General features: G+C 48.4%; 2 protein-coding genes across 3 annotated transcripts in view; one reads left to right on the top strand and one right to left on the bottom strand.

Moving 5' to 3' along the window:
* LOC144148386 (uncharacterized) overlaps positions 1–13,991 on the bottom strand; it is a 105,329-nt gene extending 91,338 nt beyond the window's left edge. For both annotated transcript variants that reach the window (XM_077679929.1, XM_077679937.1), the window contains exon 1: positions 13,320–13,991. The gene's annotated coding sequence lies outside the window, so the exon portion shown is untranslated. The remainder of the gene's footprint in view (positions 1–13,319) is intronic.
* Positions 1–22,374, top strand: part of LOC144148403 (cytochrome P450 3A5-like) — a 157,972-nt gene that overhangs the window by 42,373 nt on the left and 93,225 nt on the right. The gene's annotated exons all lie outside the window — the stretch shown is intronic.

The raw sequence follows: 22,374 nt of genomic DNA, 5'->3' as shown, positions 1-22,374 counted from the left end.
GGCGGCAGATGAGCAACCTGCGCGGCCGCCTGACGCCCATAGGCGCCCCCTGTTTGTTGACGCTGGCGGCATACCCGCTGCGCGCCGGGACGGCCTGCACGCGGGAGGAACGACGGTATCGGGGGCATAGCTTTGTCTTCGGGTCTGCCGCCGCGTTTTTCGTCTGGGGCCTGGACGAGCCACAAACATGTGTTAAGGCAATCGCCGCTGGTATGGCCCAAAATATGCTCGTCTGTTTACTCAGACCGCCTTGCCCACAAGCCCTATAACCGCACACACAATGCTCGCTGCCAGTGTTTGGCTTCCCGCTTGCCCGGATCGAAGACGTGCCGCAGGGAGCTCGCAGTTGCTGCGCCAACGTTTTTAACGAGGGCGATGTATATGGGCGTCAACGCCGGAGCGATGGCCGCAGGACGAAGACTACGCTGCCGCGGATGCCGCAGCTACACCTTGCCCCGCTTATGAATGTATCGCGACTCTTAGCTCCGGTCACCACAAGAGACACTTTGAAGGCCTAAGGTTTGGATGCATGGGTACCTCACGTTTGCTTCGCATTCTTTCATACGACACCCGTACTTTGTGCCCTGTCTCAGATTTTAACAGCGGAGCTGTTTAAGCTCGAGTTCCATCCGTGCCTGGCGTCACTCAAAACTCGGCGCAGAAAAGTGGAGGGGAGGAAAATTCTAGGCCAAGAAGTGTGAGGGGAAGTGGCGAGGAGGCAAGGAGCCTACTAGCAGGTGTTCGGTTGGGGTGATCGGGTGTTCTGGTGGGGAGAAGCGCGTCCGGGATTGGCTGCGCCTAGTGATGACGTAAGCTCTGACGTGCAGGTGTTCTCTCCTAGTTGAAAGAGATGGCGTGCGCTCTGCGGCATCAGTGTCCAGTCTATTCACTAAGTTAGATCTATAGAAACGCCAAGTTGAAACTATAGAAAAGTCAAGGGAAACTCATAGAAAAGGCAACTATAGAAATTAAGTTAAAGCTATAGAAAAAGACAAGATAAGGCTGGTGAACACCGCCATGTCCGCTGTTTCTGCAGTCTTCGCATCTCAATTGCGAATGTGGCCATTTCTTTTTAAATTAAAAACAGCAGGCCTGGGAGGCTGTTCTCTCCCATGCGTTACGTAGCTGATGCTCAAGTAGAGAGCCTACCCCTACAAGATGGCATTGAAAGGTATTGCTCGTTAAGGGCATACCCTGCTCATCACACCTCGGAAGGGTGAACTAGAAGAGAGAAGCCTGTTTATTGCAATAAAATACAGCTTTGTAGGTTTTGTATCACCTACATGCTTCTTTGCTGAGGGCTGGCAAAACTGGAAGAATGGTTCTAAAAAGAGGTGAGCAGGAAAGAAAGCAAGCAAAAAACTAGCAATAGCACCTGTTTCGCATCTGACCATGGGCTGCAGCATGTACTTTTTAACACGAGTACATTTTTACAATCTCGAAAGCAGGGCAATTTTAACCGCACGGGAACACAAAAATGAGAGCTTGACACTGCTTTGACAGACAAGTTCATAAGTTCATGACCATAAAGTAATGTAAAAAATCATTGGTCTTTCTTCTAAGCCCTCAGTGTTGTCAAAAAAGAGTGGTCTCGCTGCCATCTAAGCGGAACACTACAATAATATGTGCTCCACCCTGGTGCAATATTCGGCACAGCCTTTCTATGAGCAGGTGACCAAACGTACGGCCCAGAGCCCCCAGCAACTGTCGAGCGCATGGGTTCGGTCAAACCACGTCTCTAATTTGAACCTGGCAGCGTCCAACACTGGAACTCTGTCGAACGAGGGCAGCTTAGCTGTGCAATTAGAGGCACTCTCAGGCAAGTGTTATTCATTGGATTGAGCGAGGCTAGAAGAACAGGTAAGGGTTTTAAGGTGCTGAGTGATGGGCATATTCTGTGCTACCGAAGGTATCGAGAAAGGAATGTGCTTGGGGTAGGATTCGTTATCCACGAATAGATAACAGGGAATGTCGGGGCATTCTTCAGCTTTAGCGGAAGGGTCGCAGCCGCTGTGATCAAGGCACACTGGAGGTGCAGGTCAAAGGTTGTACTACAAGCCAACCTCTATCTACGGTGATGAGGCTGTTAACAGTTTCTGCGCAGATGTCGAATCCGTGATGAATAATGTAAGCGCACAGTACATGATGATGATGGGACAAAAGCTAAAACGTGCAGTAGGAAATTTTAGAATAGGTAGTCCGATTAGCCGGGGGGATCCACTGCTGGATTTGCGGATGAGAAATAACCTCAGCATTATGAATACGTTCATCCGCAAAATAAGGCAAAGTAAATGTACTTTGAAACGAACCAACGGTAAAACGTAGCATGAATTGATTAGAGGGAAATGCGGAATCAGGTGGACACGAAGAAAAAGACACGCCACACGGCGCAGATGTGCGATGTGGCATGTCTGCGATCTGTGGTGTGTCCCTTCTTTCTGTCTGTCCCGTTGATTGCACATTACCTTCCATTCATGTCACACCAACTAGCCCCTAAGCTTACTAGTAAAAAAAAATGAAATCGACTTCATTCGAAGTACCAAAGCAGGTATTTTGCAGGATGTTGAGGTGCTAGACATGATCAAGAGCAGTGATCGCAGGATGGTGAGGAACAGAGTAAGGCTGGATCTTACAATGAAAGCGATGAAACTAGCGAAGATTAGTCGCAGTAGTAGTAGTAATATGTTGGTGTGAATGGCGCAAGGGTATATACGACTAAATAGCGTCTTACCTATGTTAGGTGGATCAGAAAGGAGGAAATACAGCTTGCAGTCAATTGAAGGCAGGGCGCTCGAGTTTAGAATAATGCTTAGAACGAATTCGCGATCTTATAAGGAGAGAGTTATGAAAGCGTCAACGTCCAGAATTACAACCGAACGACGATAATCACAGTAAGCAGTAGGTGTAGGACGAAAACCATCTAGAACCGAAACTGCTAAGCAGCCTCAACAAATGAAGGAGTTTAATGCTAAAGGAAAGAATGGGAAACTATTAAGAAGAGAGGAGCCATTCGAAAGGGCGAACTGACGAAATTAACAGGAGCAAGGTTAGTGACATTCGTACCTACAATATGACAAAGATTGAAGAAAATCACAGAGTACCGTACTGTGCTGGAGATAACTATGGCTTTCGCAGTGCTTCCAGGCGCGAATAAAAAGAGACAAATAGATCGACAGCACTGCTGCAAAGACCCTTTAATCATTGCGGCCATTGTCTTCGCCGATGCGGTAAGTTAAAATTCCCATAAAATAACCATCATTGCCATCGTTATCTTCGTCGACGCAGGGTGTGGGCGAAGAGGTTAGCTGTTCCCCGCCGGCATTGCCGCCATTGTATACGCCAACACGTTGCCAGTCAGCAGCCAAAGCAATCACCAAGACTGCGGTCGTTGTCCTTTTCGGAAGAGGGGATTAGTCAAGAGCAAAGTATAAGCCCTTACGAACGCCTCATTAGTTTTTTTTTTTTTTGCTGCTTTAGGCGTGGCGTCGCCACACAAATGTATGTTTCCCAGATCAGAAACATTTTCCATTCAATTTCAACGTACGGCAATATAAGCAGGAGTTGCGCTGAAATTACACCACCTTTTGTCGTTCAGGTGTTTTTTGACGCTTGTGTGTTCTGTTCAGGTGTTTTGAAAAGCGTCATTGGAAAGGGATACACTCCGATTCTTTGATCCTGTTGCACAGTTCTGCTACATAAGAATTTCCTTGAGTATGCTTTGCAACGACACTCGCGATTGGCCAGTGATTGGCCAGTGATTGGCCAGTGAGTATCGCGATACTCACAATACTCGCGATGGGGGGCAGTGGGTGTCGCTTTGCGACACCCACTGCCCCCCCCCCCCCCCCTTTCTTTTCTTTCCCTTGCTTTCCCACAGTTTTTTTGTTTGTCTCTTCGCGCCCTTGCCACAGTGCTTTTCTGCAGGGATTCTCACGTCTTGAAACAGCTCAAAGCGGCGCCCCAGCCCGAAAACACATGCATTTGCATGGCGCTACCCCGTCGTTTCAAAACGACGCCCTTTTTTAGATAATTTGGCCCCAGGTGACACCACCTCGAGCATTAGGATTCGAAGATTCCGCGCCAGACATAGATCGCTCTGATGACTAAGACGTTTCCGCAACTGAAGATGACATAAGGACAGACCTACCTTAAGACATACAGGATCGCAGAGCTTTTGATGAAATGTAAGGCTCTGGCATTACAACACCTAAGCAATCTTAAAGGGGCCACTCAGACAAAATAAAAGCCCTGCCTAACTTGAGTTTGCTTTTGCCGGCCTCAGCCAATCGCACAGCTGCCCATAATACGCCATAAGTTTTAGTGCGGGAAATGAGCTAGTTAGTCGCATTGCCGTTCCCTTTTTCCTAAATAAATAGCTTATTTGAGGTACTTTTACGTTGAAAGTGGTGTCAGTATGATTCTAACGCGGCAATCTTTCGAATGAACCAAACTCGTGTTTTAAAGGAGCCATGAAGAGAAAACACAAGTTTGGTTCATTCGAAAGATTGCCTCGTTAGAACCATACTGACACCACTTTTAACACAAACTTCGCTCAAATAAGCTACATAATTAGGAAAAAAGGGAATGACCATGCGACCGACCAGCTCATTTCCCGCAACATAACCTATGATGTCACACGAGAATGCTCTGCGATTGGCGGAGGCCGGCAAAAGCAAACGCAAGTTAGGCAGGGCTTACCAGTTTGCATAGTGAGCTATATGCCCGTTAAACATACTGCACATTCCTTTTATGACACTAAGAACGGTGGAGTAAACGGTTGAAGTTCCGAATAAACACGCAAGCGTGTACGCCAATGCGTACGAAACTACCGCCAGCCGAACTCGACATCTCGCCGTCGCCACCGTCGCGCAGACGAATTTTCGGGGTCGAGGCTCTTCGGGGCCAACGAACCGTCCCAGCACGCACAGCCGCGACCTTGCTTGGTAACGTAATCCATTCACAGGAGGTTGGCCGTCATATTGCCAACCAGCAAAGGTAAAAATAGAAACGAGGGGAGTAAGGAACAGCAAGCAGCGACGAGATAGTGACAGTCGTCGCAGTTTCGGAATGGTGTTGGCTTGCTGCTATTGTTAGGAGCTCATTTCCAGTTTACAACCACTGAAAACTTCAGTTTGTTCGAGTACTTTACAATGAAATTTCGTTGCTACGTTTTGAAATTCCCATGTAGTACGGGCAAATCGTCGAGGGAGTGCGACATCCCCGCCGGTGAGGAGATCCCTTTCATGTGCTGCCCAACGACGAACCTCGGCGAAGCAAGTGGCTACGTTTTGTGAACTTTGCAAACGGAGGAGAAAGAGAGCTAAAGGAAGTACGAGTGTACTCGCTTCATTTCCGAGGTAGTGATTAGGGCAGGGACCCTTACGTTAGCTCACTCCTGGGACATGCTGGCGCTCGTCGCCGACTTCGTCAAATCGCCGTCAAAGCGCTCTGACCTTGGGGGAAAAAATGCCGTACACACCGCGCATTGACGCTCGTATCTTTCTGGTCGAAGCAGAGAGCTCGCGCGAACGGCTTTCCATACACGACACCGGCCAACTGGCATAAGCGATACTGCTTCTGAAATTGAACTATTACTAGCCGTAATAAAAATACGGCACATACGTACCAGTCTGTATTCGTCCGTCGCGACGGGGCTGACGAGGCAGCGGTGCCGACGGCTGGGCGTTCGTCTGTTGTGGCTATCGCGGAATGGTCGCTTTCCGGTCCATCCGCGTATCCCATAACTCCTGCCGCTCGTGCACTTAGAAGCATTGAGCGTTCAAGTGGTGTGAGGTTGTTAAATGCAAGCCCGAGCTTCTCGGCGAGAGTTTTGTTCTCCGGATCAGGCGATTCCATGACTAGGCCTGCGGGTGCACTAGGTTTTACTAGTATTTTTAAAATGGCCGCCGTCTCGGTTTCGGCAGGGGTTCCGGTTCCTGTTTGATTCCCGCGTGTGGGTGCTATATGGAGTCGACATACTAAGTATCTGTTTCATGGACCGGCTCGTATGACGCCATTGTTCACGTCACGAAATGTGCAATTTAGCGGGAGATTTAAAATTTTGGCTTAAATTGCCTCATTTCACAGTGAATAAAGCATCATTTGCTTTCGGGAAAGCGCTTAGGGTGCTATGAAACACCTAATCTTTCGAATAAAACAAACTTTTGTTTTCTCTTCATGGCTCCTTTAACTGCATGGTCCCTATAAGCGTATTTCTGAGTTTTTAATTTTTTCAACCAAAAAATAGTAGTCTTCAGCGCCACTGAAGACAGTTTATTTTTTGGCACCGTCAAGGTGATCTTCACGTTGCTCAGCTTTGATCTGCACAGCCGTTCAATTACTTGAAAACAGGTTTTATTCTGTCACGAATTCCATTTTTCTGTTGAGTGCTATTATGTTCGCTCCAAACGTATGTCGGACGTAAACGATCGCACACTCCTCGATTATATTTGGTGAGCTAGATTGAAGATTGATACCTATCGACCATGACGTCATCCCAGAAATTGTGCAGACATCCCAGTAACTTACAAAACTTGTCAAACGACGCTAGTATGCATCGCTGCTGGCAGATATTCAAGCGAAGCATGAAGTAACTGACTTGAAAGTGCGAGGTGTGTATGCTAAACGACATACTGTACAACCCACCTTAAGGAGCTCTGATTATGATGATGATGATGATGATGATGATGACCTGAATTCACGTTCGCAGGTCTATGGGTACGCCATGGGTGATTCTTTCGGCCGAAGAGCTGTATGCTAAACGCCGTATAGTAAAGCGTATACCTTAAGGAGCTCTGATGATAATGATATCTTGAATTCACGATCGCAGGTCTATGGGTAGGCCACGGGTGGTTTGTTCGGCTGACGAGCGGGTGGTTATGCGTGCGCGCGCTCGTGAGCGCTATCGTGAGCGTGTTCGTGAGCGTCCCGCGGGCCCCGAAGTTCGTCACGCGGAAGTGGTAGGCCAACAAGCGACGAAGGCCTCAGTTGTCGTTGTGGTTTGTGTGTTTACCATCATGCTTCGCGTGTTTTACCTTTTAAGTGCAAAGCACTTTAGGGGCTCGCCTCGTCGTCGTAGCCAGTGTTGCCATCGCTGGGCGTCAGACATCCGCTAAAAAGCAATGAGAAATCCGCCAGATTCCGCTAGATTCAAAAAAATATCTGCTAAATTTCCCGCTAGGGCCTATTTTATTTAAAATAACAGTGCAATTTAGTATTATAAATACATTTATCATTCTTAAAAGCTCCCCAAAACTACGAGAGCTGAAATAATATATAAAAGAGTATTCCAAGGAGTCCAACAGAACACTTTAGGTTGCAGTGCTGCGGGAGTCGTCATTGGTCAACCACATCACAGAAGAGGCTAGTGTTATAAATGTTCACACTGATGAAAAAAAAAGAACTCAAAGGTCAACGAAAAAGACATCGAGGTCTTCGTCGCCGCTGTCGTCGTCTGACACCATCTCCATGGGGATCGCTGGTGCTTGTTGAGGGACCAGAAAGGTGACTTGGTTGCACATACGTTACAGATGTCCCGATTGCACTAACAACTGCTGCGGGAAGTTCGTAATCAAAACAACTTTTCTGGTGTCACTTCAGTCCCGCTCTTACTACGAGGATGGCGTTTGTCGTTTCAGGCTTCAGCTTATTCCTCATCTTGGATTTTACTATGTTAAGGTGACTAAACGTCATCTCTACTTCGGCATTTGCATACGGCAGCACGAGCATCGACATGGCAAATCCGGCCAGCTCGGCGAACGGGTTTTCGCTGCAGGCGTCCTTATAGGAGTGAACTTCACACCAGAACGACTGCGTGGACGATATTTGCTTCCAATCCAGGAGGGTGATTTTGCTCCACTGGTTTTGAATTTTTTCGATTGTCTCAGAGCCGTTTTGAAACCTCACGGATTTGTTTGTCTGAGATAGGCGGAGCAAGTGAACAGGAGCCCTCCTAACCTCTGAAGTTCAGCAATTTCTGCATTTTTAGAGAACCCGGAAATGGTTTCTTGCAGGGCGATTTTGAATCGGTGCACTGCGTGAGGTATCCGCCAGAAATCCGCTATGTATGAAAATGGCCCGTCGAAAAATCCACTAGCCGCTAGACTAATTTTTTCCCCGTCAGAATAAAATGAATTCCGCCAGATTTAGCGGAAAATCCGCTAAATTGGCATCACTGGTCGTAGCTCGCTCGCTGTACCAAAGTAGAGCCACACGGCGTTCCGTCGTCGCGGCGTAACCCACAGGCTTCGAGAGCCGAGCGGTTTATATACTCATAAGCGTTCGAAACTGGTGACCCGCTGGCGCTTGTCATACATCGCCCCGTTGTTTAGCGCAAAGAAATGTAGGCACATTTGAGGTAAACTAAACGTAATTAACCGGCGGCGCTCGCGGTCATTTAGTTAGGAACGCTAGTTTGGTTGGTTTTTACGATAGTAAGCGAAAAAAAGTGGCAGTGCAACGCCGGCACGAGCGGGAGGAAAGCAAGCACAAAACGAACAGAACTCCCGCTGACGCAGTTTCAGGCAGGGGGTGCGCGAGCACTGCGAAGGCGGGAAATTCGAAATGCATCGGGTGGTAGCAGTGAGCGGATAACGGCGCTACAGCCCATTATGGCGAATCACTGCTCTACACTTCCGACAACTTTCACATTGAGTGGGTAGCAGTGAGCGGATAACGGCGCTACAGCCCATTATGGCGAATCACTGCTCTGCACTTCCGACAACTTTCACATTGAGTGGGTAGCAGTGAGCGGATAACGGCGCTACAGCACATTATGGCGAATCACTGCTCTACACTTCCGACAAATTTCACATTGAGTGGGTAGCAGTGAGCGGATAACGGCGCTACAGCCCATTATGGCGAATCACTGCTCTACACTTCCGACAACTTTCACATTGAGTGGAACGGATTTTTTTTTGTTTAGGGAAGGACGAATAATTTTTTTAGTGGACGGTACTGCTCACGGTTGATTACGTCGAAACAATTTTACCATAGTGGTTCGGAGCTCCAAAACCTCATTACACTGGAGATAATTCTTGTTTTTTAGTGCGCAAGCACTCGCTGGGTCAACCACACTCAATCTGTGCCCCTTGAAGCCTGTGAGCGTACTCTGAAGCCTAGCACAGCGTTGCATACCCGCAGAGTAGCACGTTACCGCAGAGGTACGTTGGCCAATACTCTATAAAAGGGTCAATAAACTGAATAATTTAATCAATCAATCAATCAATCAATCAATCAATCAATCAATCAATCAATCAATCAATCAATCAATCAATCAATCAATCAATCAATCAATCAATCAATCAATCAACCAATCAATCAAGGCGCAAGCATTTGGAGGCTCGACCGCAAAAAATTTTCGCGCATTTTCTGCAGCCTAGCACAGCATTACCTACCCATACAATAGAAAATAGCCGCCGCCGGGGTGCAATGGATAACGCTTTATAGGCAGGAATTTGTGCTGAATCTGATACACACAGGGTAAACACAGCAAGCAGATTCATTCAGGCAAGTTGAGTGACGCGAATGAACAAAATGAGGCTTGCTCGCGCATGTAGAAGAAATCTGTATCCGGTAGTTCCATCATTTGTGGACTGGGCATATCGTTTTAGCGTGCACTACTAAAAATGCCTGTAGGACTGCTTCGCAACAATGCAGCGACCTGGCGTTACAAAAACAGTCTGCTCGCGGTCCTGTTCAGCGACCTCAATCTGCCAAGAACCTCTTTTTAAATCTCTAGACAAAAAGTAGCGCGCGTCTTGTAGTCTTGTGAGGGAGGCCTCAATCCGAGGCAACGGGTAAACGACTTTTTTGCCACATGGTTGAATTTACGGTAATTCCCACAAAACCGTAATGTCCCGCCTTTCTATTTTCTAAAACGACGGGGACGCCCAGGGGCTATTCAACGGTCCGAGGACGTCGTTTTTGGCATTTTCTGCACTTGCATTTGCTAATAGCCCGTGAGTGCAATCGACAGAAAAAAGCAGGCTATTACGAGGCCCTGAATGGGATTTGCAACTATAAACGGGGTCTGCGCCGTTAGGTCAATCAATGCACACATGAAAAATGCTTTTCATTACGTGATGTCACAGACCCGATCACGTTTTTCAGTCTAATCTGTCCTCATTATTCGCCAGATTTTCTGTCTTGAACGCCGCGAGTAGCATTCAGGTGCATTGGGACAAAGCACGGACACCTTTAATAGTGTAGCTGGGCCCGAATGGTCCCGAAAATTTGGAACACATATAAGCTTTTTTATTTTATTGGTATATTTTAGCTGTTTTAAGGCTCGTTACGATAATTTTTTCTTGTAAATCCCACTACACCAATTCGAACACACCCGAAAACACATTAACTGGGGTCGGGCCGCTGTGGTCGCAGTTTACTGGTGCTAGTCAGGATATGTGAGATGAACGCACGTAATGAGGCTGTTTGCGCACTCGTCTGGCGTCTGCTGCAACACAGCAGGCAATGCACGCACAGGCAATACGCGAGCAACCAAAGATGCGCGGCACATGACAAAGTGCGCTCGCTAATTATGTTGCGTCTGCCTTTCCAATGCATTTGGAACACACTGACGAAACCCATGAAACTAGGCTTTCCCTGTCCCTAAACATGTTAAATCCCTGCGGTAACATCAAGCCAGGGAGCTTATTTTAAGTGTCTTCGGAATTCGGAAGTTCCAACGTTTTAGCGCATTCAGTGCACAGAATATTGTCGTCTACCGCATGACAGGTAAACCTGTAATAATGCTTCGTGCAAACCTCGAAGATATTAGCAAGTAAATAAGCCAAAAGTAAGGTTATCTTTGGCGGTAATCCAGTAATTGAAACAAGGGACGTAATGGCTCACATAAAATCGTCTTTATCAACGCTGGGAGTGATAGTGACCTTTTTATTAAATAATTCTTGCCTGTGGCCTCCTCAGTTTTACATTGCTTCTACGCTATTATGCTTAGACAAAGGACGGAATCTCTCTGCTCGTGATGTTTTAAGTAGTACATAAATTATATGGGCACGCGTGCACGTTTAGACGCATTCTTCCTCCAAAGAAGGCCTTCCATCTCTGCCTAAGCGCATTCAATGTCTCAAGCATTGCGAAGGGATATTGCCGATTGCCGAGACGGACGGGGAGGCCTGGTAATTTCTTTGTTGAATTGTTCCCCTCAAAATGGTTCTTCAATTCACACCCACGGAAACTTCCTTTCCAAGTCTGATTTGCATACCACTGAGTTTCTCCGGCCGTGATATTAGCTCTTTTGGTTGTTATTCACGTGTGAACAGATTTATGCATTGTTCATTTGCACGCCTGCACTTTTCCCCAGCCGCTCAGTTCCCGCACTAAGCCCTTGCAGGGTGACCTCACTTGCGAATGCATGGGCCTTACTTTTCTCCTCATATGGCAGTGAGTACAACTATACCACCTCTGCGTCAATCAAGCGGATATGGAAAACACGTGTGTGTGCCTTTAAAGAGGCCACAAAGACAAAATACAAATTTATTGCATTTAAAAGGCCGCTTTTTTCATATAACAATGATACAAATTTTATCCCAAACTTCAAACAAATAATAGAGATAATAAAGAAAACACGGTGAAGTGACGACTCCCCAGCCTCTATACGGCGACTTCACCATGACGTCACATGATCTTGTTAGTGCGATTGGCGCCCCCGCTTAAGCCACCACCAAGAAACATGACCGGGCAATTGTAGTAGGGCCTGTTGTTTTGTTTGATCGTACGAATTGAATGCGAACGTGCAGTTAACACATTGATAACTGTTTTAGTGCTGGTCAATATTGATTGCGTCACTACTGCCCATAATGCGTCAATGTAGCGCGAAATCTGAATGTTTTTCGACATTTCTTGTGTTTTTCTGGTTACAAAAACGTCCTTCCCGGCTAGGATGCAGGTCAGTGAGCTACCAAACGCTAGTTCTTTTAACTGGAACAAAGTTCTAATTTGTCTTCATGGCCCCTTTAAGAAGAGAGCTGGCAACGTTGTTTGGTAACATTAATAAATGTTAAAGAGGGAATTTACGCCACCGTTAAGCGCAGCAGAAAAGACGAAGGACGTGACACATAAGGACAGGCTCTAAACGAGCGCCGGTCCTTGTCTGTCACGTCCCTCGTCTTTTTTTGCTGCGCCTAACGGTGGCTTAACTTGGGGTACCAACGACCTCGTACCCACACGTTGTAAACTGTTAAGGCCATGTTTGGAGTTTTTAAAGACGATGTCTTCGCGTCTTTTGTGGTGAAAAGGGCCTGCAAGGGTGTTTCCATGAGACCATCCTTCTCGCCGTGTTGGTGATGTAGTCTGTGACGGCGGGCTCGCAAATTCAGAGGGTGCGCATGTAGCAGACTGCGAGCATGTTTAATCTAGAAAAACGTTACGCGACATAATAAGAAGTTTCTATTAACCATAGAATACACGAGATTTATTATTTCCAAGACGTAGACGCTATCAAACCAGTTTGAGAAACATGTTTGAAACGGAACACACTGGGTCGTCCAGTCATTTTCCGTTTTTGTGTCCGGCATTTTCTCGTATCTGTCCGTTTACTCACTCAGCTCTACGCAGCGCAAGTAAGGGTTTGACAAATTCTCTTCAGCGTCGTTTTAAGCGTTACATAGCTCCAAATTAGCTTTGAAGGGAAGTTAATCAGCCCCATGTGAGTACAATAAAAACGTACGTTTGCATGATCACCTGAAGTAGCAAAACGTAAGCGAATGTCGGCGCGTATAGTCATGGTTTACATAAGTGAGGGAAGACTATGAAAAAACAAAACAAACAAAAAAAAAAACAATACCGTCATGAAGCACATCTAACGTAGGCTGCCTGACTGTGGTGCGTTCTAATAAAATTGCGATGAGGGCTAAGGTCACACACACATAGAAAGAAACACGTAACATTGCCGTGTGCACGCTACTCTATTTTCTGGCTCTGGGTCAGACGTTCGTGATTTTGCTTCGACATCTACAAGCCATTTGCGTTACTTTCCTATTTAGTTTGTCTCGAGAAAACCTTTGCGTACAAGTAGGTTTGTGAATGGAAATACGTATCTCCATTAGGCACCCTCAGTAAAGGAGTATAATACAGCGCAGTTGTTCTCATTAGACGATTTCGACCATGCAGATGCCTTAAATATCCAGCTTTTTTCTGTAAAATACTCTCATTGATCCCATGAGGTTCTACTGAGCGTGGCTCAGCCGCAGTGCTGATCAACGCTCGTAGGAGGTCATGTTGTGCGTAGCCTCAACATGCATTTGCCAATTCGCTTGACTCGGCGCTGACGGAGCATAGTAAAAAAATAATCCAAATACCTCGAAAAGCGTCTTCTTCGGGCTTTTCCTGCGTCTGTCTTCCTAACGGTCGTCCGACGACAGGAGACGCAGCCTTCGTTGACGTATCGGAAAGCGCTGTAAGGCTCTTCTCATCGCTCGAACCCAGGCAGCCGCGGCAACGGAACTTTCAATGTTGGCGCGATCCAGCATTTCATACGCGGCGTTCGTCGGCTTCGACGCGCAGTTGGCCCGAAGAATTCGAAGGCGTTTCCTCAAACTGCAATTTGCTGTCCAAAGCTTGACAAGCTCGGACCAGCGCACATGCCGTTCGCGCAGGAATAACTCGTGGTCGCCAAGTGGTCCAGCATGCATGCAAGCAATATGTTATGCAATGCGGGAAGCTTGGCACAGCGGCGGCACCGAACTAAGTGTTAACTGTCGTGAGCACTGCGCAGAGTGCACCTATGTTAGCCACGTTTAGCGAGGCTGAGACGTCGCACGCTGTAGACAGGGCGGTGCTTGTTAGGTGTGCGAACACCGAGGGTTGGCGAAGTTCCTTGGCAGAGGCAGGTCACAGCACAGGCGGCCGAAGGTGTCGCAGGTCAGAAGAGGTGGCAGGCTGCGTAGCCTGCGTTCGGACGGTGCAGGTCGAAAAGCCGAGTCGAGGAGCAGCAGCTCACCGCGGTTGCCCGGGGCGGACGCTATTTCGGGTCTGGAGTGTTCCTATTTCTGAAGGCGCAGTTGAAAGGTCCAGGCCGCCAGCCTGAGCCAAAGCTGGTGAAAGCAAAAAATTAAAGAAAGCCAGCGGCGCTGGCAGACGGCATGGGCTCCCGCGTGCAGAGGGCGCAGGACACGCGGTGTCTAACTCCGGGGACGCCCATGCAGTCAGCCTATGGGCTACTTGTTGACAGCCTTCGCTGCTCGATCGCTGTGAATGATGGTGGCCGCTGCTGCAACAACGTGAACACTCTGACGGATATTAATCCCCACTGAGCCCGACGGCGCTCCCAGTCAACGTTTTCGGGGCCGGCAAACGACATGGGGCGGGGGGTCCGTTCTGCCAAATTGTGAGATGCACCAGACAAACGCGAATGGTTTGTCTCTTCAAAAGCGGAGACTAACGCGTGCATGCATAGTCAGGTTATATGTAACAAAACGCCGTTAGTCTATTGCAATCGTCATGCTGAAAATTACTTTTCCACATCACGTGCTATAAACTGACATCGGCGTTACTCTAGAGCGGTCAAGTTAGGCTGACTCGCAAGCTTTGACCCAGAACGTATTAGTTTCGCATTAGGTACGCGGCCTTGAGTCAATAACCATTCAAACGGTTTTCTCAATATTTTATTTTGTCACAAAATGTGACTGTGTTCAGCAACAGAATCTTTCACGCACAAAGTACGCCTCGTTACTTGTAGCGCCAAACCGACTAAAACCTTTAAAAATCCTTGAAGAGTGTTGAGGCGTTGTGCTACTGCAGCTGAGGTCGTTGGGATAATTCTGAGCACCGGCGTATGTAGTTTTTATTCCATAAATCTCGCTAGGAGCACTTATTACAGGTACTTTAAAGAGCAAAGAGTTTTTTACTCTTCAGTATGACGTTCCTTTCACTCTTAGTTTTGAATCATATAATGGATTGTACAGAGATTGTCAAACGAAACACCCTCCCGAATACTCTTTATATATATGTACTAAGAGCATCGTTAGTTCTGCATTGCGGCAGCCACAACAGCAGGAAATAATGCGTCACTGAGCCATGTACTATTCACCGAGGCAGCGCCTCAGCGGCAGTGACTTGCCAGAGGTAGGTCGTCACCTCAGCGTATACGGACGGGAGCTGGCAGAAAGTTCCTTACGTCCATGTCAGTCTTCGGCGACCTGCCAGTAGATCTAATCCTTAGGGCAGGCTACCCCCTTTCCAAGGACTTAAAAGTCCCATCGAGTGGGACCACGTCCATTTTCGCCATTCTGCCGTCGAATAACCTCCTCCTTCCGCTGAGGATGGTGGGTGAACCACACCTGTGCAGCCCCCCAGTGGTGATTCATTAGCATCCGGAAGCGGCGAGAGCTGGATATTGTTTTCGGAAGATGCGTCAACGGTGCAACGTGAAGATGCTGATATCGCTGCCATTAACACCACTCTTGATGACACGGGGACGAGTATCAACTTTGTTCTTAGGTATAAAACGTTGTACCATCACCGCTGGTGAAAAAAAGACGAGGAGCGTTACCTTTCGGGCGATCCTTACACCAAAATGCTAGCGAATTTTGCCCTCGCTACATGACTCCCGTGAGGGAGGACAGAGAGGCCGGCACGCAACCTTTCGCAGGGTACAAGAACGCTTCTGGTGGCCGAACATGTACTGTGGCGTTCGCGCATGCATAGCCATCTGTGCAGTATATCCGCAGAACGGGAGAGGCTGTAGGGCCATTTCGGGTGTTATTGCGCCAACTGCGCTTGATGAAGCTCTTCTGAAGCCATAGTTGAGGAAGAAACCCCGAGGAGTGGTCGGCAACGTGCTGTAACATTGAGTGAGGTAGAGCGGATTATCTACTTGCACAGGTTCCACAAGGCTCAATGCGATTACCGACCTTCACCTCCACCGTCTGTCTGCACCAAAGAGTTTCATACTAATATATACTAGAGAGAAACCTGGCGCCACTGTCTAGACGAGCCGCGCTTCGGCGAGCGTTCCGCCATGTACCGGGAAGGAACGTTCCACTCGTCCTTGGCATAGCTCATTAACAAGGTGAAAAGTTGCCTCTGGCTGCAAAACAAGCAACAAGATTACTGTATCAGATTAATCAAATTTGTTTTGTTCTAAAATTGAAGCTACAAAAAGGTATATTTCTTCGAGATTATTTGGAGGCTTCATGCAAGGCGAACAAAAAAAAGATGTTACCATGGTTTGTTGATTTTGGATTCGAGACCAAAAGGAAGCCTTGTGGCAAGGAACGTCGTTAGCTGCAATGGTGGCGCCCAAGACGGCCCGCGATTGCAGGGCCAGATTTCCCTCTAATATATATTAGTATGTTGGCTGCGTGCAAGCGATGTTCATCTCTTGGGCCTGGTGGAGTCACATATTCTGCTCTCTGTCACCTTGGCAAGGATGGCCGACGAGCCTTGTTAAAATATTTCAATGAACTATGGTCTGATGGTTCAGTTCCTCAAAAATGGAAGTCTAGCCGCCTCGCTCCGGTTCTGAAGCCCGGAAAACCTATGCTGGATCCAATGGCATACCGACCAATTGCCCTTACGAGTTGCGTTGGAAAGCTGATGGAGCGAATCATTCTTGCACGTCTGAAGTGGTTCGCGGAGCATTACGATGTCTACCCTGATTTCACGGCTGGATTCCGTCGTGGGCGCTCATTCATTGACTGCGTCATTGATTTGGTGACTTTTGTGCAGCGGCAGAAAAGTGTGAAGCGCATATGTGCTGCGCTGTTCCTCGAAGTTGAAGGAGCCATGAAGAGAAAACAAAAGTTTGTTTTATTCGAAAGATTAGGTGTTTCATAGTACCCTAAGCGCTTTCCCGGAAGCAAATGATGCTTTATTCACTGTGAAATAAGGCAATTTAAGCCAAAATTTTAAATCTCCCGCTAAATTGCACATTTCGTGACGTGAACAATGGCGTCATACGAGCCGGTCCATGAAACAGATACTTAGTATGTCGACTCCATATAGCAACACGCGGGAATCCAACAGGAACTGGAACTCCTGCCGAAACCGAGACGGCGGCCATTTTAAAAATACTAGTAAAACCTAGTGCACCCGCAGCCCTAGTCATGGAATCGCCTGATCCGGAGAACAAAACTCTCGCCGAGAAGCTCGGGCTTGCATTTAACAACCTTACACCACTTGAACGCTCAATGCTTCTAAGTGCACCAGCGGCAGGAGTTATGGGATACGCGGATGGACCGGAAAGCGACCATTCCGCGATAGCCACAACAGACGAACGCCCAGCCGTCGGCACCGCTGCCTCGTCAGCCCCGTCGCGACGGACGAATACAGACTGGTACGTATGTGCCGTATTTTTATTACGGTGAATAATAGTTCAATTTCAGTAGCAGTATCGCTTATGCCAGTTGGCCGGTGTCGTGTATGGAAAGCCGTTCTCGCGAGCTCTCTGCTTCGACCAGAAATATACGAGCGTCAATGCGCGGTGTGTACGGCATTTTTTCCCCCAAGGTCAGAGCGCTTTGACGGCGATTTGACGAAGTCGGCGACGAGCGCCAGCATGTCCCAGGAGTGAGCTAACGTAAGGGTCCCTGCCGTAATCACTTCATCGGAAATGAAGCGAGCACACTCGCACTTCCTTTAGCTTTCTTTCTCCTCCGTTTGCAAAGTTCACAAAACGTAGCCACTTGCTTCGCCGAGGTTCGTCGTTGGGCAGCACATGAAAGGAGATCTCCTCACCGGCGGGGATGTCGCACTCCCTCGATGATTTGCCCGTACGACATGGGCATTTCAAAACGTAGCAACGAAATTTCATTGTAAAGTACTCGAACAAACTGAAGTTTTCAGTTGTTGTAAACTGGAAACGAGCTCCTAACAATAGCAGCAAGCCAACACCATTCCGAAACTGCGACGACTGTCACTATCTCGTCGCTGCTTGCTGTTCCTTACTCCCCTCGTTTCTATTTTTACCTTTGCTGGTTGGTGATATGACGGCCAACCTCCTTTGAAGGGATTACGATACCAAGCAAGGTCGCGGCTGTGCGTGCTGGGACGGTTCGTTGGCCCCGAAGAGCCTCGAACCCGAAAATTCGTCTGCGCGACGGTGGCGACGGCGAGATGTCGAGTTCGGCTGGCGGTAGTTTCGTACGCATTGGCGTACACGCTTGCGCGTTTATTCGGAACTTCAACCGTTTACTCCACCGTTCTTAGTGTCATAAAAGGAATGTGCAGTATGTTTAACGGGCATATAGCTCACTATGCAAACTGGTAAGCCCTGCCTAACTTGCGTTTGCTTTTGCCGGCCTCCGCCAATCGCAGAGCATTCTCGTGTGACATCATAGGTTCTGTTGCGGGAAATGAGCTGGTCGGCCGCATGGTCATTCCCTTTTTTCCTAATTATGTAGCTTATTTGAGCGAAGTTTGTGTTAAAAGTGGTGTCAGTATGGTTCTAACGAGGCAATCTTTCGAATGAACCAAACTTGTGTTTTCTCTTCATGGCTGCTTTAAAGGGGTCCATGATAACGGGGAACACAATGCGATTCTTAAAGTATTAAACGCTGTGGGGCAGGGTGGCCGGGTCTACCAGTGGGCACGGAACTACCTCACTGGGAAGTCATTCTTTATAATGACTGCAGATGGACCCACATCAGGTCACTATACTCACCGTGGTGTTCCCCAAGGAGGTGTCCTGAGCCCTACACTGTTCAACCTTACACTAATTGGCCTGACTTCCTGATTTCCGAGTAGGGTTCACGTGTCCATATACGCCGACGATATATGTGTTCGGGCAAATGGCGTAACTCGTCGGCATGTGCGCGCAGACTGCTAAATGCCGCAGACTTGACGACCTCCTATCTACATATACAAGGGTTGGAAATATCCAGCAGCAAATGTGCAATGCTTGCGTTTACAAGAAAGCCTATGTACGCATGCCCTTTGTATATTAATGGTGAAAGGGGGTCCTATGGGAGAAAATGTACGCAAACCCTTTTTATATTAATGGCGAAAGGGGGTCCTATGTGAGACAGCACATGTTTCTCGGCATAGTTGTCGACAGAGGCCTTTGTTGGAGCGCTCACGTAAATGTTATAAAGAGGCTCTATGCAGTGGTACATGTACTCAAACTTCTCGGCGGCAAGACGTGGGGAACAACCAATGACAACCAATGAAGTCGATGTTACAGCTCTACGACGCACTGTTCTTGGGCTGTCTGCGGTATAGGGCTCCTGTCCTTTCTGGAGCGTGACGCGCACAACTACTCGGTCACTTCAGGGTATACAAGCTCAGGCCCTGCGAACCTGTCTTGGCCTACAAAGGTGTACGTCCACAGCAGCGACCATTGCTTGGCTCTGAATTACCCTTTGGAAACCTTCGCGGCAGTTGTGAAATACTGCGAACAAATATTAGGCACGTCACCCGCCTGCCTGATCATCACCTCGCGGATACACCAGCGACCCGTTCCCGGGCGTCGTTCGCAAGGGTAGTAGCTGCCCACAACACCAGCATGCCATGAAACTATACGCCGGCGATTATGCCTCTCTTTCCACTGTAGTGTGTGATGTAGCCCCGAGTGTTCCTAGATATTTCAGGATTAAAGAAAAAAACGTGATAAATACCGGCCCTGCAGCAGCTGACTTTGACGTACCTTTACTAGACATACAGTGACCGAACCCATATAGACACCGATGGCGCGGTAACATCGTCGGGTTCTGCCGGTGCTGTTATTATACTATGAATGTCGCTGTCCAGCAAATTGAAGATAGCCAATACTATAACATCCACGGCTACAGAACGTACGGCCATCCGTAACGCTCTTCACACCATCGAGCAAAGTTTATGTTGGAGATGGGCTATCTTATGTGATTCAAAGCCTGCACTTCAGTCACTCCAGTCAGCCCTGTGCCGGATACCTCACGAACAGCTACTGACAGAAATAAGAATGGTGTATGACCGTGCTACCCAGGCGGGTCATGATGTCACCCTGCAGTAGCTTCCCAGTCACTGCGGCATTGTCGGAAATGAAAGTGCGGACGCTGCCACCCAGTTGGAGCAGAAAACAGACACTGTACACATTCCATTGTCTAGGGCAGATGCAGCTAGGGCGCTCCGGATACTTTTCCGGGACACAACAATCTCTCAATGGTCTACAGAAGAATTCACATGTGCACGTACTGGTGCCCTTGACTCGCACCTGCAACGTACCCTTCCAGTAAGACTCCCACGGTCTGACGCAACTCTTCTTTGCCGTCCCTGGCTGGTGGTGGCATTTACAAATGCTTACTCATACTTGACAGGAATGGCATCAACTGAGGAGTGCGAAACGTGCGGCATGCCGCAGACGATACGCCATTGTTTTATGCGAGTGCCCACGCTACTCGCCTGCGCTAAAGATCCCCAGGTGGTCAAAATTAATCCGGAGCCTTCCACTACGGCGCCCTCATCGCCTGCGTTGCGTCGGTGCGTTAAACCCTACAATCATTCGCTACTCGCCTGAAATAAAGGAGCTGTAGTCAGCACCGAGAAACCTGGACTCTCGGCGGCCATTTTCGGAAGAGAAGATTCTATGCCACTGGCCTTCTCTGTCATCCGCTCGGAAGGCGAATAAGGAACTCTTGCGCTTTCTACGGGCGACAAACGTAAACGCCAGACTATATACTGAAAGACTCCAGTGACAATCACTGAACTTGAATGTTTAGTGCTTCAGCGCTGGGCGTACATGTCCGCTCCAACTTTTACTGCAAAGCAGTATATGTCTACCCCCTCCAGTTTTCATCCTGGTGTCACTGATTTACTCGGCGCCGCTTGGAGGCTCCTCTTCACCACCGCTGACACCTCTTTCACAACTATTTTCTCCCTCGCCTCCCCCGATGCCCCTTTCGCAAGTTGCGCATTCGGCTTCTAACGGCGCTAGTGCGGTTATCAGATTGAATTGAATTGAATGACATTTATTAAGATTGGGGAGGCCACATGACCATAGTTGGGGAAGGGGAAGTAGGGAGGAGAGTGGGAGGTGATCACTCAATCGTTAGAGATGACTTGTTGGAGATAGATGATCAGTGATTTCTTTGGGAGGGGGAGTGTAGACCCCATTTAACACTTCCCTTGCCAGGCCACTATTAATGGAAAGCACACCTAGAGCATGCATAAAATTTGGGTCTTCGTACGGGGGGTCATCAGGGGTCGAGTTGGGGGGCAGAGCACTAAGCAAAGAATCGCGAGAAGATGCGAAACCTGCACAGTGCCAAGTGAGGTGCTTGAGGTGTTTGAAAAAAAAACATTCTGCTGGAAATGGGGTCAGTACGGAGAGGCTGAAGAGTCCAAGTGAAACCATTTCTGCAGTGTGGAGGGTGTAAGGGCAGCATTAGTGATTGTCTTATTAACAAAGACTTCTGCGGAACGGGGTAGAGTGGGGACACCATGCATGTAGCCCTGCAGAGTCTTCTCAGTGAGCCGCTTTCTGCGAGAATGTTTAGCATGATCCAGTTGGAGGCGCGGATGTAGACCTGGATCAGGTGCAAGATCGGGAGCAATCAAGGGAGGTGTAGACTGAAGGCTCTCCCGCGCTGCATTATGAGCAGCGTTATTGAGGCTCCTTGGCGGGTTGACTGGTTCTGTTCGAAGTGTAGCCGGGCCCACGTATTATGTCGGACCAATATTCTTTGTTGTTCCGCCGTGAGGTTGCTTTTCGTTCCTGCTTAGATTTCTCAGAAACCACTCTGCTAAGACATGTGGGGTTGACCGCTATGTGCCCATTTTCCTGGCACGCAACACAGAAGAGTGTGCGCTCACATGAGTCATCGTCGGCACGCATGCGACCACATTTACGGCAGACTAGCTGCTTGGGGCAATATTTAGCCACATGCCCAATGCTTTGGCAGTTGAAGCAAACCATGCGTTTGGGTGCGTAAAGAAAATGAACTGACGATTACTGCACTCGGTAATATGAAATTTGTGCGCAGCGCGAGCTGCAGTCTTCTCGGTCACGGCGCATTTCTGCTGCGTCTGAGGAAGTGTACGCGTGATCTGCGAACGCACGGTGGCGTGCGCTACTCCGCTGCTACCTCGCAGTGCGCCGCTGCCGCCGGCCAACATGTTGTAAATCGTTTTCGAACCTTCCGCGCAAATATCACGTGGTTAGGATTAGCCCCACACAAGGGAGCAGCGAGTATGTTGTTGCATATGGTGTTTAAAGCTCCCGCGCAGACAGTCACGTGGTTTGGATTAGTGGAGACTGGAACAGGGTCTGGGGAAAGTAGCGGGGGGACGGCGCTCCATGGTGTCGGCGCATGAGATGTGTGTGAGGGGGGAAAGGTAGTTAGAGAGATGACGCAGCCGCACGTATCGTAATCCACTCCACCCTTCGCTCTTCTCTGTTTTCTTTCTGTCGTCGCTGCTGCGTTCGCTCACTCGGTTACG

This window comes from Haemaphysalis longicornis, unplaced genomic scaffold, assembly GCF_048455015.1.
Source record: "Haemaphysalis longicornis isolate Haplotype H1 unplaced genomic scaffold, Haemaphysalis longicornis Haplotype H1 scaffold_1, whole genome shotgun sequence".
NCBI lineage: Eukaryota > Metazoa > Arthropoda > Arachnida > Ixodida > Ixodidae > Haemaphysalis > Haemaphysalis longicornis.
This window is presented reverse-complemented; position numbering and strand designations above follow the sequence as displayed.